The 19,777-nt window shown below is 43.0% G+C and overlaps 1 long non-coding RNA gene across 1 annotated transcript; it reads left to right on the top strand.

Annotated features, from left to right (window-relative positions):
• The first annotated feature begins 15,000 nt into the window (after positions 1-15,000).
• Positions 15,001-17,427, top strand: LOC106599799 (uncharacterized). Its single transcript, XR_006763288.1, has 4 exons — positions 15,001-15,229; positions 15,503-16,554; positions 16,933-17,053; positions 17,164-17,427. It is a non-coding gene; the product is annotated as an uncharacterized lncRNA (long non-coding RNA).
• The last annotated feature ends 2,350 nt before the right edge of the window (positions 17,428-19,777 follow it).

The following is a 19,777-nucleotide window of genomic DNA, read 5'->3' as shown; positions in this document are numbered from 1 at the left end:
TTATAAGATTCCGGGTTAGAGTCCCGCTCCTTGAAAGCAGCAGCTCTAGCCTTTAGCTCAGTGCGGATGCTACCTGTAATCCATGGCTTCTGGTTGGGATATGTACGTACGGTCACTGTTGGGACAGACATCATCGATGCACTTATTGAAGCCAAAGACTGATGTGGTGTTCTCCTCAATGCCATCGGAGGAATCCCGGAACATATTCCAGTCAGTGCTAGCAAAACTGTCCTGTAGCTTAGAATCTGCTTCATCTGAACACATTTTTATTGATCTAGTCACTGGTGCTTCCTGCTTTAATTTTTGCTTCTAAGCAGGAATCAGGAGGATAGAATAATGGTCAGATTTGCCAAATGGAGGGTGAGGGAGGGAGAGTTTGTACATGTCCCCGGCTACTAGGAGCGCCGCCTCTGGGTGAGCGTTTTCTTATGGAGGAATACAGCTCATTCAATGCTGTGTTAGTGCCAGGCTCTGACTATGGTGGTATGTAAACAACTTCAAAGAATACAGATGAAAACTCTCTAGGTAGATAGTTTGGTCTACAGCTTATCATGAGAAACTCTACCTCAGCGAGCAATAGCGCGAGACTTCCTTAGATATCAGGCACCAGCTGTTTACAAAAAAGCATAGACCGCCGCCCCTTGTCTTACCAGACACCGCTATTGTATCCTGCCGGTACAGCGTGTAACCAGCCAGTTGTATGTTGATGTTGTCGTTGTTCAGCCACGATTCCGTGAAGCATAAGATATTGCAGTCGTGAAAGAGTGAAAGGAAAAAGAGGATTCTGCTAGTCCGTGGTTAGAAATCGCAGTCCTGATGTCTAGAAGTTATTTTTGGTCATGAGAGACGGTAGCGGCAACATCATGTACAAAATAAGTAAAATAATAAGTTACAAACAACGCAAGTAAGCAAACAAAAAAACACAATTAGCCCGCTCATTTCAAACTTCAGTTTTATTTCCCTGTATAAAAATAGCAGAAAAGTTTCAATGATTGAGTGACAGGTTGGCACCAAAAAATCTATATCTCTTCTGCACTGTGTCATTGTGAATAGACAGTCTGGTCTCATAGACTAGATGTACTGCGTCATGTAGACAGCCTGGTCTCATGGACTAGGGGAGACACTGAAGTTTTTTAGTACTATATCTCTTGACACGATGAAAATAATCATCAAATCAAATTTATTTTTATATAGCCCTTCATACATCAGCTGATATCTCAAAGTGCTGTACAGAAACCCAGCCTAAAACCCCAAACAGCAAGCAAAGCATGTGAAAGAAGCACGGTGGCTAGGAAAAACTCCCTAGGAAAAACTCCCTAGAAAAGGCCAAAAACCTAGGAAGAAACCTAGAGAGGAACCAGGCTATGAGGGGTGGCCAGTCCTCTTCTGGCTGTGCAGGGTGGATATTATAACAGAACATGGTCAAGATGTTAAAATGTTAAAATGTTCATAAATGACCAGCATGGTCAAATAATAATAATCATAGTAGTTGTCGAGGGTGCAACAAGCACGTCCGGTGAACAGGTCAGGGTTCCATAGCCGCAGGCAGAACAGTTGAAACTGGAGCAGCAGCACGGCCAGGTGGACTGGGGGACAGCAAGGAGTCATCATACCAGGTAGTCCTGAGGCATGGTCCTAGGGCTCAGGTCCTCCGAGAGAAAGACAGAAAGAGAGAATTAGAGAGAGCATATTTAAATTCACACAGGACACCGGATAAGACAAGAGAAATACTCCAGATGTAACAGACTGACCCTAGCCCCCGACACAAACTACTGCAGCATAAATACTGGAGGCTGAGACAGGAGGGATCAGAAGACACTGTGGCCCCATCCGATGATACCCCGGACAGGGCCAAACAGGCAGGATATAACCCCACCCACTTTGCCAAAGCACAGCCCCCACACCACTAGAGGGATGTCTCCAACCACCAACTTACCGTCCTAAGACAAGGCCGAGTATAGCCCACAACGATCTCCGCCATGGCACAACCCAAGGGGGGTGCCAACCCAGACAGGAAGACCACGTCAGTGACTCCACCCACTCAAGTGACGCACCCCTCCCATGGACGGCATGGAAGAACACCAGTAAGCCAGTGACTCAGCCCCTGTAAAAGGGTTAGAGGCAGAGAATCCCAGTGGAAAGAGGGGAACCGGCAAGGCAGAGACAGCAAGGGCGGTTCGTTGCTCCAGCCTTTCCGTTCACCTTCACACTCCTGGGCCAGACTATACTTAATCATAGGACCTACTGAAGAGATAAGTCTTCAGTAAAGACTTAAAGGTTGAGACTGAGTCTGCGTCTCTCACATTGGTAGGCAGACCATTCCATAAAAATGGAGCTCTATAGGAGAAAGCCCTACCTCCAGCCGTTTGCTTAGAAATTCTAGGGACAATTAGGAGGCCTGCATCTTGTGACCGTAGCGTACGTGTAGGTATGTACGGCAGGACCAAATCGGAAAGATAGGTAGGAGCAAGCCCATGTAATGCTTTGTAGGTTTGCAGTAAAACCTTGAAATCAGCCCTTGCCTTAACAGGAAGTCAGTGTAGGGAGGCTAGCACTGAAGTAATATGATCAAATTTTTTGGTTCTAGTCAGGATTCTAGCAGCCGTATTTAGCACTAACTGAAGTTTATTTAGTGCTTTATCCGGGTAGCCGGAAAGTAGAGCATTGCAGTAGTCCAGCCTAGAAGTAACAAAAGCCTGGATTAATTTTTCTGCGGCATTTTTGGACAGAAAATTTCTGATTTTTGCAATGTTACATAGATGGAAAAAAGCTGTCCTTGAAACAGTCTTGATATGTTCTTCAAAAGAGAGATCAGGGTCCAGAGTAACGCCGAGGTCCTTCACAGTTTTATTTGAGACGACTGTACAACCATCCAGATTAATTGTCAGATTCAACAGAAGATCTGTTTCTTGGGACCTAGAACAAGCATCTCTGTTTTGTCCGAGTTTAAAAGTAGAAAGTTTGCAGCCATCCACTTCTTTATGTCTGAAACACAGGCTTCTAGCGAGGGCAATTTTGGGGCTTCACCATGTTTCATTGAAATGTACAGCTGTGTGTCGTCCGCATAGCAGTGAAATTTAACATTATGTTTTCGAATGACATCCCCAAGAGGTAAAATATATAGTGAAAACAATAGTGTTCCTAAAACGGAACCTTGAGGAACACCGAAATTTACAGTTGATTTGTCAGAGGACAAACCATTCACAGAGACAAACTGATATCTTTCCCACAGATAAGATCTAAACCCGGCCAGAACTTGTCCATGTAGACCAATTTGGGTTTCCAATCTCTCCAAAAGAATGTGGTGCTCGATGGTATCAAAAGCGCCACTAAGATCTAGGAGCACGAGGACAGATGCAGAGCCTCGGTCTGACGTCATTAAAAGGTCATTTACCACCTTCACAAGTGCAGTCTCAGTGCTATGATGGGGTCTAAAACCAGACTGAAGCGTTTCGTATACATTGTTTGTCTTCAGGAAGGCAGTGAGTTGCTGTGCAACAGCTTTTTCTAAAATTTTTGAGAGGAATGGAAGATTCGATATAGGCCGAAAGTTTTTTATAATTTCTGGATCAAGATTCGGCTTTTTCAAGAGAGGCTTTATTACTGCCACTTTTAGTGAGCTTGGTACACATCCGGTGGATAGAGAGTCGTTTATTATGTTCAACATAGGAGGGCCAAGCACAGGAAGCAGCTCTTTCAGTAGTTTAGTTGGAATAGGGTCCAGTATGCAGCTTGAGGGTTTGGAGGCCATGATTATTTTCATCATTGTGTCAAGAGATATAGTACTAAAACACTTTAGTATCTCCCTTGATCCTAGGTCCTGGCAGAGTTGTGTAGACTCAGGACAATGGAGCTTTGGAGGAATACCCAGATTTAAAGAGGAGTCTGTAATTTGCTTTCTAATGATCATGATCTTTTCCTCAAAGAAGTTCATAAATGTATTACTGCTGAAGTGAAAGCCATCCTCCATTTGCGAAGGCTGCTTTTTAGTTAGCTTTGCGACAGTATCAAAAAGAAATTTCGGATTGTTCTTATTTTCCTCAATTAAGTTGGAAAAATAGGATGATCGAGCAGCAGTGAGGGCTCTTCGATACTGCACGGTACTGTCTTTCCAAGCTAGTCGGAAGACTTCCAGTTTGGTGTGGCGCCATTTCCGTTGCAATTTTCTGGAAGCTTGCTTCAGAGCTCGTGTATTTTCTGTATACCAGGGAGCTAGTTTCTTATGACAGATGTTTTTAATTTTTAGGGGTGCAACTGCATCTAGGGTATTGCGCAAGGTTAAATTGAGTTCCTCGGTTAGGTGGTTAACTGATTTTTGTCCTCTGATGTCCTTGGGTATGGAGAGGCAGTCTGGAAGGGCAGCAAGGAATCTTTGGGTTGTCTGAGAATTTATAGCACGACTTTTAATGCTCCTTGGTTGGGGTCTGAGCAGATTATTTGTTGCAATTGCAAACGTAATAAAATGGTGGTCCGATAGTCCAGGATTATGAGGAAAAACATTAAGATCCACAACATTTATTCCATGGGACAAAACTAGGTCCAGAGTATGACTGTGGCAGTGAGTAGGTCCAGAGACATGTTGGACAAAACCCACTGAGTCGATGGCTCCGAAAGCCTTTTGGAGTGGGTCTGTGGACTTTTCCATGTGAATGTTAAAGTCACCAAAAATTAGAATATTATCTGCTATGACTACAAGATCCGATAGGAATTCAGGGAACTCAGTAAGGAACACTGCATATGGCCCAGGAGGCCTGTAGACAGTAGCTATAAAAAGTGAGTGAGTGAGTAGGCTGCATAGATTTCATGACTAGAAGCTCAAAAGACGAAAACGTCATTGTTTTTTTTTTGTAAATTGAAATTTGCTATCGTAAATGTTAGCAACACCTCCGCCTTTGCCGGATGCACGGGGGGTATGGTCACTAGTGTAACCAGGGGGTGAGGCCTCATTTAACACTGTAAATTCATCAGGCTTAAGCCATGTTTCAGTCAGGCCAATCACATCAAGATTATTATCAGTGATTAGTTCATTGACTATAACTGCCTTGGAAGTGAGGGATCTAACATTAAGTAACCCAATTTTGAGATGTGAGGTATCACAATCTCTTTCAATAATGGCAGGAATGGAGGAGGTCTTTATACTAGTGAGATTGCTAAAGCGAACACCGCCATTTTTAATTTTGCCCAACCTAGATCGAGGCACAGACACGGTCTCAATGGGGAAAGCTGAGCTGACTACGCTGACTGTGCGAGTGGCAGACTCCACTAAGCTGGCAGGCTGGCTAACAGCCTGCTGCCTGGCCTGCACCCTATTTCTTTGTGGAGCTAGAGGAGTTAGAGCCCTGTAAATGTTCGTAGATAAGATGAGAGCACCCCTCCAGCTAGGATGGAGTCCGTCACTCCTCAACAGGCCAGGCTTGGTCCTGTTTGTGGGTGAGTCCCAGAAAGAGGGCCAATTATCTACAAATTCTATCTTTTGGGAGGGGCAGAAAACAGTTTTCAACCAGCGATTGAGTTGTGAGACTCTGCTGTAGAGCTCATCACTCCCCCTAACTGGGAGGGGGCCAGAGACAATTAATCGATGCCGACACATCTTTCTAGCTGATTTACACGCTGAAGCTATGTTGCGCTTGGTGACCTCTGACTGTTTCATCCTAACATCGTTGGTGCCGACGTGGATAACAATATCTCTATACTCTCTACACTCGCCAGTTTTAGCTTTAGCCAGAACCGTCTTTAGATTAGCCTTAACGTCGGTAGCCCTGCCCTCTGGTAAACAGTGTATGATCGCTGGATGATTAGTTTTAAGTCTAATACTGCGGGTAATGGAGAAGCCAATGACTAGGGTTTTCAATTTGTCAGAGCTAATGGTGGGAGCCGTCGGCGTCTCAGACCCCACAACGGGAGGAGTAGAGACCAGAGAAGTCTCGGCCTCCGACTCCGACTCGCTTAATGGGGAGAACCGGTTGAAAGTTTCTGTCGGCTGAATAAGCGACACCGGTTGAGCATTCCTACAGCGTTTCCCTCCAGAAGCCATGAGAAAGATGTCCAGCTGCGGGGACCGTGCGAGGGGGTTTATACTAACGTTACTATCTGTACTTACTGGTGGCACAGACGCTGTTTCATCCTTTCCTACACTGAAATTACCCTTGCCTAACGATCGCGTCTGAAGCTGGGCTTGCAGCACAGCTATCCTTGCCGTAAGGCGATCGTTCTCCTGTATATTATAAGTACAACGACTGCAATTAGAAGGCATCATGTTAATGTTACTTAGCTTCGGCTGTTTGAAGTCCTGACGAACCATGTCCAGATAAAACCTCCGGGGTGAAAAAGTTGAATGAAAAAAGTTGAGTGAGGGAAAAAGTAAAAATATACGGTAATGAAAAAGTAAAAAACCGTCAGGTAGCAAAGTAAGATCGGCAACAAAACGCACAGCAGCGTAAACAAGTCTGCAAGTTGTGACCGGAAAACATGGCCTCTAAACCTTCAAGCTGCATATTGGACCCTATTCCAACTAAACTACTGAAAGACCTGCTTCCTGTGCTAGGCCCTCCTACGTTGAACATAATCAAATGAAATGTATTTATAATGCCCTTCTTACATCTGCTGATATCTCAAAGTGCTGTACAGAAACCCAGCCTAAAACCCCAAACAGCAAGCAATGCAGGTGTAGAAGCAGGGCACGGCTCTCTATCCACCAGATGTGTACCAGATTCACTAAAAGTGGCCGTAATAAAGCCTCTCTTGAAAAAGCCAACCCTTGACCAAGAAAATATAGAAAACTATCGGCCTATATCGCATCTCAAATTCCTCTCAAAAATGTTAGAAAAAGCTGTTGCGCAGCAACTCACTGCCTTCCTGAAGACAAACAATGTATACGAAACGCTTCAGTCTGGTTTAGACCCGATCATAGCACTGAGACTGCACTTGTGAAGGTGGTAAATAACCTTTTAATGGCGTCAGACCGAGGCTCTGCATCTGTCCTCATGCTCCTAGACCGTAGTGCTGCTTTTGCTACCATCGATCACCACATTCCTTTGGAGAGATTGGAAACCCAAATTGGTCTACACGGACAAGTTCTGGCCTGGTTTCGATCTTATCTGTCGGAAAGATATGTTTGTCTCTGTGGATGGTTTGTCCTCTGACAAATCAACTGTAAATATCGGTGTTCCTCAAGGCTCCGTTTTAGGACCACTATTGTTTTCACTATATATTTTACCTCTTGGTGATGTCATTCAGAAACATAATGTTAACTTTCACTGCTATGCGATGAAACCCAGCTGTACATTTCTACATTTAAAAAATAATAATAATTTTACCCCCTTTTTTCTCCCCAATTTCGTGGTATCCAATTGTTAGTAGTTACTGTCTTGTCTCATCGCTGCAACTCCCGTACGGACTCGGGAGAGGCGAAGGTCGAGAGCCATGCGTCCTCCGAAACACAACCCAACCAATCCGCACTGCTTCTTGACACAACGCACATCCAACCAGGAAGCCAGCCGCACCAATGTGTCAGAGGAAACACCGTACACCTAGCGACCTGGTCAGCTTGCACTGCGCCCAGCCCGCCACAGGAGTCGCTAGTGCGCGATGAGACAAGGATATCCCTGCCAGCCAAACCCTCCCTAACCCTGACGACGCTGGGCCAATTGTGAGCCGCCCCACGGGCATCCCGGTCACGGCCGGCTCGAACCCAGAGTCTCTAGTGGCACAGCTAGCACTGCGATGCAGTGCCTGAGACCACTGCGCCACCCGGGAGTCACTCAGCTGTACAATTAGATGAAACATGGTGAAGCCCCAAAATTGCCCTCCCTCGAAGCCTGTGTTTCCGACATAATGAAGTGGATGGGGGCAAATGTTCTACTTTTAAACTCGGACAAACAGATGCTTGTTCTAGGTCCCAAGAAACAAATAGATCTTCTGTTGAATATGACAATTATTCTTGATGGTTGTACAGTCGTCTCAAATAAAAAACTGTGAAGGACCTCGGCATTACTCGGCGTTACACTGGAGTTGATCTCTGTTGGCGAACATATCAAGACTGTTTCAAGGACAGGTTTTTTGCATTTACGTAACATTGCAAAAATCTGAAACTTTCTGTCCAAAAATGATGCAGAAAGATTTATCCATGCTATTGTCACTTCTAGGTTAGACTATTGCAATGCTCTACATTCCGGCTACCCGGATAAAGCACTAAATAAACTTCAGTTAGTGCTAAACACGGCTGCTAGAATCTTAACTAGAACCAAAAAATGTGATCATATTACTCCAGTCCTAGCTCCTCTACACTGGCTTCCTGTTAACTTCTTACATCTAGACGTTCCGCTAGCGGATCACCGCTCCAATATCGAATGATAGGGCGTGGCGCGAAATACAAATACGTCAGAAATGCTATAACTTCAATTTCTCAAACATATGACTATTTTACACCATTTTAAAGACAAGACTCTCCTTTATTTAACCACACTGTCCGATTTAAAAAAGGCTTTACAACGAAAGCAAAACATTAGATTATGTCAGCAGAGTACCCAGCCAGAAATAATCAGACACCCATTTTTCAAGCTAGCATATAATGTCACAAAAACCAAAACCAAAGCTAAATGCAGCACTAAGCTTTGATGATCTTTATCAGATGACACTCCTAGGACATTATGTAATACAATACATGCATGTTTTGTTCAATCAAGTTCATATTTATATCAAAAACCAGCTTTTTACATTAGCATGTGACGTTCAGAACTAGCATTCCCACCGAACACTTCCGTGAATTTACTAAATTACTCACGATAAACGTTCACAAAAAACATAACAATTATTTTAAGAATTATAGCTACAGAACTCCTTTATGCAATCGCGGTGTCCGATTTTAAAATAGCTTTTCGGTGAAAGCACATTTTGCAATATTCTGAGTAGTTAGCCCGGCTATCACAGGCTAGCTATTTTGACACCCACCAAGTTTGGTACACACCAAACTCAGATTTACTATAAGAAAAATTGGATTACCTTTGCTGTTCTTCGTCAGAATGCACTCCCAGGACTTCTACTTCAACAACAAATGTTGGTTTGGTTCCAAATAATCCATAGTTATATCCAAATAGCGGTGTTTTGTTCGTGCGTTCAAGACACTATCCGAAGGGTAACGAAGGGTGATGCGCTGACGCTTATCGTGACAAAAAAAATCTAAATATTCCATTACCGTACTTCGAAGCATGTCAAACGCTGTTTAAAATAAATTTTTATTTGATTTTTCTCGTAAAAAGCGATAATATTCCGACCGGGAGACGTCCTTTCCGTTCAAAGACTCAAAATCTAAAATGGACTCTTCACGTGCACCCGCACGCCAGTCTCATTGTTCTCAGATCGACCACTTACCAAATGCGCTACTGTTTTTCAGCCAGTAACTGCAGAGTCATCATTCAATGTTCTGGCGCCTTCTGAGAGCCTAGGGGAGCCTTAGAAAGTGTCACGTTACAGCAGAGATCCTTTGTTTTGGATAGAGATGACAAAGAAGGCCAAGAAATGGTCAGACAGGGTACTTCCTGTACAGAATCTTCTCAGGTTTTGGCCTGCCATTTGAGTTCTGTTATACTCACAGACACCATTCAAACAGTTTTAGAAACTTTGGAGTGTTTTCTATCCAAAGCTACTAATTATATGCATATTCTAGTTTCTGGGCAGGAGTAATAACCAGATTAAATCGGGTATGTTTTTTATCCGGCCTTGAAAATACTGCCCCCTATCCATAACAGGTTTTAAGGCAAAGGCTGATTTCAAGGTTTTACTGCTAACCTACAAAGCATTACATGGGCTTGCTCCTACCTATCTTTCCGATTTGGTCCTGCCGTACTGTTACGCACGCTTCTTGCAAGAGGGAACGCAACACCCTGCTACAACTCAACTCCCCGTTGAGGGAAAGAGATATGGGATTGTAGGTACAGGTAAGGATGACAGAGGCAGAGATTAGTGCCGTTTACAGGGGATTTATTTCGTTCACACGGTAATTTGGGGAAAAGGGGCTGGACGGAACCAAAGCAAAGAAAGTAAAAAATAAAGAGCCCCTTCTCCTACCTTACCTACCTACCCACTACTTACGTAACTCGGACCACCTGGCGCACTAACCAAAATACAGGGGATGGTCTGCCCAGGTCTTACCTAGTATGCATAGACTTAGTAAATACTACGAGTATATGTATGCCCACAGGCCTCTTGCCTAAGCAATCCCAAGGTGCCTTTCCCTTCCCCCCTGGGAACAAATGAAACAGAATAATACAAACATAAAGTGAACAATTTCACTGTTTTTGGTTACAGTAACAATCGTCAGCAGGACCGGCTACAAAATACTTTACAAAAATGTATAAAGACCATCAATGAAACACAGGACATACCAAGAAGCTCTCTCCTAACAAAGGAACACTGTCATTTAAAGCTGCCTAAGGAGTCGGTAATTGCAGACAACTGTATCTCCTAACGAGAGGGCGGGGTCAGAGCTCCAATCTGCAATGGGGCCGACCAATCAGCTGCTTAGAATTTCAGAAAGCCATCCTGAAACACACACATACAAAGAACCTGGGGAACGTAACACGTACATACCTACACGTACGCTACGGTCACAAGACGCAGGCCTCCTTACTGTCCCTAGAATTTCTAAGCAAACAGCTACAGGCAGGGCTTTCTCCTGTAGAGCTCAATTTTTATGGAATGGTCTGCCTATCCATGTGAGAGACGTAGACTCGGTCTTGACCTTTAAGTCTTTATTAAAGACTCATTAATTCAGTAGGTCCTTTGATTGTACTCTGGCCCAGGAGTGTGAAGATGAACGGAAAGGCACTGGAGCAACAAACTGCCCTTGCTGTCTCTGCCTGGCCGGCTCCCCTCTCTCCACTGGGATTCTCTGCCTCTAACCCTATTACAGGGGCTGAGTCACTGGCTTACTGGTGCTCTTCCATGCCGTCCCTAGGAGGGTTGCGTCACTTGAGTGGGTTGAGTCACTGACGTGATCTTCCTGTCCGGGTTGGCAACCCCCTTGGGTTGTACCGTGGTGGAGATCTTTGTGGGCTATACTCGGCCTTGTCTAAGGATGGTAAGTTGGTGGTTGAAGCTATCCCTCTAGGGGTGTGGGGGCTGTGCTTTGACAAAGTGGGTGGGATTATATCCTGCCAGTTTGGCACTGTCCGGGGGCCCTGTCCGGGGCCACAGTGTCTCCGACCCCTCCTGTCTCAGCCTCCAGTATTTATGCAGTAGTTTATGTGTCGGGGGCTTGGGTCAGTCTGTTATATCTGGAGTATTTCTCCTGTCTTATCCGGTGCCCTGTATGAATTTATGTATGCTCTCTCTAATTCTCTAATTCTGTCTCTCTTTCTCTCTCTTTCTTTCTCTCTTTCTTTCTCTCTCTCAGAGGACCTGAGCCCTAGGACCATGCCTGAGGACTACCTGGACTGATGACTCCTTGCTGTCTCCAGTCCACCTGGCCATGCTGCTGCTTCAGTTTCAACTGTTCTGCCTGCGGCTATGGAACCCTGACCTGTTCACCGGATGTGCTAGCTGTCCCAGACCTGCTGTTTTCAACTCTCTAGAGACCGCAGGTGCGGTAGAGATACTCTGAATGATCGCCTATGAAATGCCAACTGACATTTACTCCTGAGGTACTGACCTGTTGCTGGTCATCTTTGAACAATTGAACATCTGGGCCATGTTCTGTTATAATCTCCAACCGGCACAGCCAGAAGAGGGCTGGCCCCTCATAGCCTGGTTCCTCACTAGGTTTCTTCCTAGGTTCTGGCCTTTCTAGGGAGTTTTTCCTAGCCACCGTGCTTCTGCACCTGCATTGCTTGATGTTTGGGGTTTTAGGCTGGGTTTCTGTACAGCACTTTGTGACATCAGCTGATGTAAGAATGGCTTTATAAATACATTTGATTTGATTTGATTTAGATGTACTGTGTATAGACAGCCTGGTCTCATAGACTAGACGCACTGTGTCACTGTGTGTAGACAGCCTGGTCTCACAGACTAGATGCACTGTGCCACTGTGTGTAGACAGCCTGGTCTCACAGACTAGATGCACTGTGTCACTGTGTGTAGACAGCCTGGTCTCATAGACTAGATGCACTGTGCCACTGTGTGTAGACAGCCTGGTCTCACAGACTAGATGCACTGTGCCACTGTGTGTAGACAGCCTGGTCTCACAGACTAGATGCACTGTGTCACTGTGTGTAGACAGCCTGGTCTCATAGACTAGATGTACTGTGTCACTGTGTGTTGACAGCCTGGTCTCACAGACTAGATGCACTGTGTCACTGTGTGTAGACAGCCTGGTCTCACAGACTAGATGCACTGTGTCACTGTGTTTAGACAGCCTGGTCTCATAGACTAGATGCACTGTGTCACTGTGTATAGACAGCCTGGTCTCATAGACTAGATGCACTGTGTCACTGTGTGTAGACAGCCTGGTCTCATAGTAAATGTAAATCCAGGACACTCAGATAGATTAGTATGATATGTTATGTTTGTATGGTTACATAAGACAGAAGGTTACTTAAAGGTGCAATATGCAGAAATTGCTCTGCCATTTACTGGTTGCTAAAATTGTAATGGTAGGCCTAATTTCAGTTTGTGACAACACAAGCAGTAATTGTGTAGAGAATCATTATACCATATGAACCGCTGTGAAATATATTTTCCATAACCAAAAATATTGTATTTTCATATGTTCGAAGCTGGTGTACAAAACTGACAGTAAGATGCAGAAACGAAACTTAAGAACAGGAAACATAGAAATAGTGCATATAGAACACATCTACAGCTGATTAGACTTGCTTTAAATTAGAAATGAAAGATCTATAACTCAATGTTTCTATGTGAATTTGTTCTGGTCGCCCAAAAAGTTACATATTGCTGGTTGGTAAGGCAACAACATATTGTATGTTTCTAGGCTAAAAGATATGAGGTGCTCCGTGTTCCTGCTGGTAGCAGGCCTCAACCTGGATGTGGGGAAATGTCCTGCCTTGGAGTATGGTTGTATCTATCTTGGAAGTCAGATGACAAACCTGCATGGATTAGCAAGAGAAAACATTGTACGTGTATTTAGACAATTGTAGTCAAGACAGCTTCAGTTTACACCGGAGCATACAGGTTCCAGTACTCTACTAACACTTCACACAACTAATTGTTTTCTAAATTAAAGACCACGATCAGATGAAATAGATTTTGGTGCTAGGCAGTAATATAAACATGCACACAGTCCAGTAAGTTTCCCAAAATCCCCAGTTTTCAAAAATGTCCTGCTTATTCCTTCCCGATACTGTGAATCTCCCAACTGGGTTTTCAAAGAATGTTGGGGAAAGTTACCATATTTTTGCATCTACCTGGGACAGAACTCACCTACTGTCTGTATAATAGACCGAGCTCCCTAAGTAACAATGAGATGACAACTGGGACCGACCAGGCTCGATTCGACGTAGCAAAATTTGAAATTGTGTTTTTTACATTGAATAAAAGTAGAGACACAGAGATAGAAAATGGTGTATCATACATTACAGTTGAGGAACAATGGGAAAGTAATTCTGGCGGGCAGGCAGCTCTGGGGAAAGTAATTCTGGCGGGCAGGCAGCTCTGGGGAAAGTAATTCTGGCGGGCAGGCAGCTCTGGGGAAAGTAATTCTGGCGGGCAGGCAGCTCTGGGGAAAGTAATTCTGGCGGGCAGGCAGCTCTGGGGAAAGTAATTCTGGCGGGCAGGCAGCTCTGGGGAAAGTAATTCTGGCGGGCAGGCAGCTCTGGGGAAAGTAATTCTGGCGGGCAGGCAGCTCTGGGGAAAGTAATTCTGGCGGGCAGGCAGCTCTGGGGAAAGTAATTCTGGCGGGCAGGCAGCTCTGGGGAAAGTAATTCTGGCGGGCAGGCAGCTCTGGGGAAAGTAATTCTGGCGGGCAGGCAGCTCTGGGGAAAGTAATTCTGGCGGGCAGGCAGCTCTGGGGAAAGTAATTCTGGCGGGCAGGCAGCTCTGGGGAAAGTAATTCTGGCGGGCAGGCAGCTCTGGCGAGTCATTTTGTTTTTCCCTGTGGATGCTTTTCATTTTCCAATTAAAAGAATGAGTATCCACATACCCGCTGCGCCTTGGTCCTTCTCTATCCAGTATGACATTTTCAGCGACTGAGTACGACATAATCTGTGACAATGTCACCACCCTTTTCTTTATGTTAGTTTAATGTGAAAACAAGGTTAATGTAATTCTAATTCTGAAGATGAATAAGAACATTTAGGCATTAAAGTAAATACATTGAAGCAAGGTGTTAGGTTGTGAACAGAGTATGAACTCAAACAGATGCAGAGAAAAGCTCAAACCAAGTTTATTCAGACCACTGAATGCTGCATCTGCATAGCACAGCTTGTACATAACCAATCAATCATTTATTACAGTATGTCAAGTAAAGGGTGTGACTTCTCAGAAATGTTCATCTGTTTCCCAGAACTGCCTGTTGCGCGGTCGTCAAGCGGCTGGTACCACAATGACAATGGATTCCTGACATAGTTGGAGAGACTTCAACCAGCACCTGCCACCTCTATCTGGGGAACCTGGGAAATAAACCCGAGTACTTTCCCAAATGTACAAAACAACTCATGCTTTTTTTTCAATAACATTTTCCGCAACATTGTTCTGAAATAAATTCTCAGTGAAATGTGAACATTTGATTGATTAATTTAATTTATTGAAAAAGTTTCAAATTCAGTCTGTAAGACAACAAAATGTGTAAAAATTCAAGGTGTGTGAATACTTTCTGAAGGCATTGTATATGAAATGGGAAGGCCATTGTGCAAACATTGTGCAAACACCTGTAATCTCAGAAATAGCCGTCTGTCTGTCGTGGGTTATCAAACAGTATGCTGTTATTCCTGTTTGAAGACAGGAAAGTGATCCTGAAGATTAAAATAGTGTTCTTCAATTATTTTAATGCCTAATCTTTTACGTGAAGTGTGTAGTGATTTTACAAATACATTTAGCTCTGTCAGGAAACTGAACAGACAGGCAAGATGGAACACGCATCCACACCCGACACACCCACATCCTGTTTGATCACCTGATTAAGCTGATAAATACCCAACAGTACTCCCAAGTGAACAACACGTTATGGAAATTTTTGACATAAACTGGTGTTCAAAGATTATCCTTTTCAGTAGAGTCACATCTAGAACTTATCCGGGCGTTTTAATACAAACATTTGCGGAGTTGGAGCGTGATGAGGGTAAGATTATTTTAAAACTAATTTGGAGAATTTCTTATGAAAGTTAATAACTGAAGAGGTAATGTTTATGTTAACCTATATTCTAATTCTAATAGTCTGTTTATCAAAACATCATGAACATCCTCTGTTGTCTGTCTAGAAACGGTGCTGTTACAGATACTGCTTGTGTTTGTCGTCGTATGATTGAAAATCATTTCACTCACTTCCTCTTTGTGTTTAATGTAAAAACAAGGTTAAACAAATTCTGTTCTGGTTTTTTATTCATTTTTTCAGGATAATGAAGATGAAAACCAACATTTTGGCATTAAAGTAAAAGTTGAGGAAAATGTCAAAGAAAAATGTGTCATTATAACAATGAAGTACGGAAAAAAAACAAAAGAAATTCATATTTCTACACTTAGCCTAAAGGAGAAATTCTCGAAAGAGAAGAGAGCCTTATTAGACTTTATAGGTCCTTTTAATGAAAATACTGTATTTAAAAAAATTACTTTCCAAAAACCAAATAACACATTTGAAAGTAACTATGTGATTTACATCACTAGTTTCTATGATTATGTCAACGTAATTGAGTATTTCTGGAAAAATAAGGAAAAAATACAAAATATAACGGACCCAATTTATATAATATCAGGGTGTTATATTTCTTTAATAGATAGGAATGATTTCTACATTAAAACTGAGCTCAGAATTAATGATAACGATATTGAACTTGCAATTCAGGAAGGCAAACTTAATGTATCTGATATTGTAATTAAAGGAAAACATTTAAATCATGTCCCATATAGTACATTAGATAATAAGGTATCGATGAACCTAGATTTCTGTCTTGCTCTCACTGATATAATCTTTGGAAATCAAGAAAAACTTCTTTGTATAAATAATAGTTTTGACATCACTGCTTTAGTTGCGGTATTATTTTCAGAGGTAATCAGAAATCCAGGGATGATATTTATTAACCTAATTGCAATGACAATGGATTCCTTAAATACTTGGAAAGACTTCCGCCAGATTATGCCACCTTTAGTTGGGGGAACCTGGGAAAATAAACAGGAGTACTGTTCCAAATTTATGAAACGACTAAACCTATTTTTTTCAAAAACATTTTCTGAAACATTTTCTGAAATTATTTGAACATGGAAATTCTTTGATTAATTGAATTTATTTTAAAAAGTTGTCCTTCATGGAAGGGGCGGGTGGTGGAGGGTCCAAATAAAACAAAATAAAACATCCCAAAATGTTATAAAATATCAACAAATTCATCTTCATTATCCCCCACGTTGTTCCACCTCCGCTTCTGGGAGGAGCCAGGCGGGGCCACAGAGCGGGTAAGTACAGATTCTTCTCCAGTGACGCCAATGCCAACGTGATACTACCTCTGTTACACTGAACACATATCCTAGATCTAGAGGAACTTGATTTACAAGTAGCAGAATGTTCTGTAGGTGTTATAATTGGGGTGATGTGTGTTCCATCTTCCACTGCCAACAAGGAACACAACTGCTTAACAAATTGCTTTGGTGTCAACCATACTTTCCTTCAGTCTAATCCAAATGAACCCAGTTTACCTGTTGTAAATCTTTTTTTTATCATAACAAACTGTGTCAAAAGTTTCCTGACATATATTTGAGACTTTAACAGTTGGTATTAAATCAGTTTTTCTGATGTTTTCTTGTTTTGTTTGTTCATCATGTTTTGACCTCCAGACTCCCCCATCTCATCCCACCAACTCTGTCAGTCCAGCAGGCCCCACAATGCAGCCTCCACACCACTGCAGTAACAGCCACATCTTCCCATCACAATGCTTCAGTACTATCTCAATGTGTTGTAAGTCCTGTACAGCACTTGATATTCATCACTGTTGAGACAATGTTACAGCTGATAACATGTAATGACATTTTCAACCTAATCAACCCCCTCTGATTCTTCTCATTCAGGAAGTACCATCCAGGATCCTGTGTTAACGTCAATGTGAAACAGCATTGACCCGTGATCACCACCAACCAGGGCTCCACAGCGGTATCCTTGGACACCCAGTGAATCCAGAGAGAGCACACCAGGCAGCATTGAGCACTTTGATGAGATTGGCTGTTCAGCAGGAAGATTCATCTGGCTACACAGAAGGGATGATGGCTCTGACCAATAAAATTCTATTTTTGAAACTATATAACTGAATAAACTATGATTTAACTAAAAACATATTTCTGTTTTGGTTAGTAATTATTGCCTTATTTCACTGTAGAGCCTCTAGCCCTGCTAAATACGCCTTATTTATCCATCCTACAAGTGTTTAGCAGATGTTATTGCGGGTGTAGCAAAATGCTTGTGTTTCTAGCTCCATCAGTGCAGTAATATCTAACAATACACACAAATCTAAGTATAGGAATGGAATTAAGAATATATAAATAAATGGGCGAACAATGTCAGAACGGCATAGACTAAGACACAGTAGTATAGTATAGAATACAGTATATACATATGAGATGAGTAATACCAGATGTGTAAACATTATTACAGTGACTAGTGTTCCAAATTAAAGTGGCCAGCGATTTCAAATCTATGTACAGTTGAAGTCGGAAGTTTACATACACAGGTTGGAGTCATTAAAAAAAATGTCAACCACTCCACAAATTTCTTGTTAACAAACTATAGTTTTGGCAAGTCGGTTAGGACATCTACTTTGTGCATAACACAAGTCATTTTTCCAACAATTGTTTACAGACACAATTCCAGTGGGTCAGAAGTTTACATACACTAAGTTGACTGTGCTTTTAAACAGCTTGGTAAATTCCAGAAAATGATGTCATGGCTTTAGAAGCTTCTGATAGGCTAATTGACATCATTTGAGTCAATTGAAGGTATACCTGTGGATGTATTTCAAGGCCTACCTTCAAACTCAGTGCCTCTTTGCTTGACATCATGAGAAATCAAAAGAAATCAGCCAAGACTTCATAAAAATAATTGTAGACCACAAGTCTGGTTCATCCTTGGGAGCAATTTCCAAACGCCTGAAGGCACCACGTTCATCTGTACAAACAATAGTACGCAAGTATAAACACCATGGGACCACGCAGCCTTCAAACCTTTCAGGAAGGAGACGCATTCTGTCTCCTCGAGATGAACGTACTTTGGTGCGAAAAGTGCAAATCAATCCCAGAACAACAGCAAAGGACCTTGTGAAGATGCTGGAGGAAACAGGTACAAAAGTATCTATATCCACAGTAAAACGAGTCCTATATCGACATAACCTGAAAGGCCGCTCAGCAAGGAAGAAGCCACTGCTCCAAAACCGCCATAAAAAAGCCAGACTACGGTTTGCAACTGCCCATGGGGACAAAGATCGTACTTTTTCGAGAAATGTCCTCTGGTCTGATGAAACAAAAATAGAACCGTTTGGCCATAATGACCATCGTTATGTTTGGAGGAAAAGGTGGAGGCTTGCAAGCGAAGAGCACCATCCCAACCATGAAGCACGGGGTGGCAGCATCATGTTGTGGGGGTGCTTTGCTGTAGGAGGGACTGGTGCACTTCACAAAATAGATGGCATCATGAGAAAGGAACATTAGGTGGATATATTGAAACAACATCTCAAGACATCAGTCAGGAAGTTAAAGCTTGGTTGCAAATGGACAATGACCCCAAGCATACTTCCAAAGTTGTGGCAAAATAGCTTAAGGACAACAAAGTCAAGGTATTGGAGTGGCCATCACAAAGCCCTGACCTCAATCCCATAGAAAATGTGTGGGCAGAACTGAAAAAGCGTTTTTGAGCAAGGAGGCCTACAAACCTGACTCAGTTACACCAGCTCTGTCAGGAGGAATGGGTCAAAATTCACCCAACTTATTGTGGGAAGCTTGTGGAAGGCTACCCGAAACATTTGACCCAAGTTAAACAATTTAAAGGCAATGCTACCAAATACAAATTGAGCGTATGTAAACTTCTGACCCACTGGGAATGTGATGAAAGAAATAAAAGCTGAAATAAATCATTCTCTCTACTATTATTCTGACATTTCAAAAACATTTCTAAAACAGGACATTTTTACTTGGATGAAATGTCAGGAATTGTGAAAAACTGAGTTTAAATGTATTTGGCCAAGGTGTATGTAAACTTCCGACTTCAACTGTATGTAGGCAGCAGCCTCTATGTGCTAGTGATGGCTATTTAACAGTCTGATGGCCTTGAGATAGAAGCTGTTTTTCAGTCTCGCGGTCCCGGCTTTGATGCACCTATACTGACCTTGCCATCTGGATGATAGCGGGGTGAACAGGCAGTGGCTCGGGTGGTTGTTGTCCTTGATGATCTTTTTGGCCTTCCTGTTACATCAGGTGCTGTAGGTGTACAGGAGGGCAGGTAGTTTACCCCCGGTGATGCGTTGGGCAGACCGCACCACCCTCTGGAATCTCCTGCGGTTGCGGGCGGTGCAGTTGCCATACCAGGCGGTGATACAGCCAGACAGGATGCTCTAAATTGTACATCTGTAAAAGTTTGTGAGGGTTTAATGTGCCACGCAAATTTCTTCAGCCTCCTGAGGTTGAAGAGGCACTGTTG

Source organism: Salmo salar, unplaced genomic scaffold (assembly GCF_905237065.1).
Source record: "Salmo salar unplaced genomic scaffold, Ssal_v3.1, whole genome shotgun sequence".
Classification (NCBI taxonomy): Eukaryota; Metazoa; Chordata; class Actinopteri; order Salmoniformes; family Salmonidae; genus Salmo; species Salmo salar.
The sequence above is the reverse complement of the archived record's forward strand: the minus strand, read 5'-3'. Positions and strand labels throughout refer to the sequence as shown.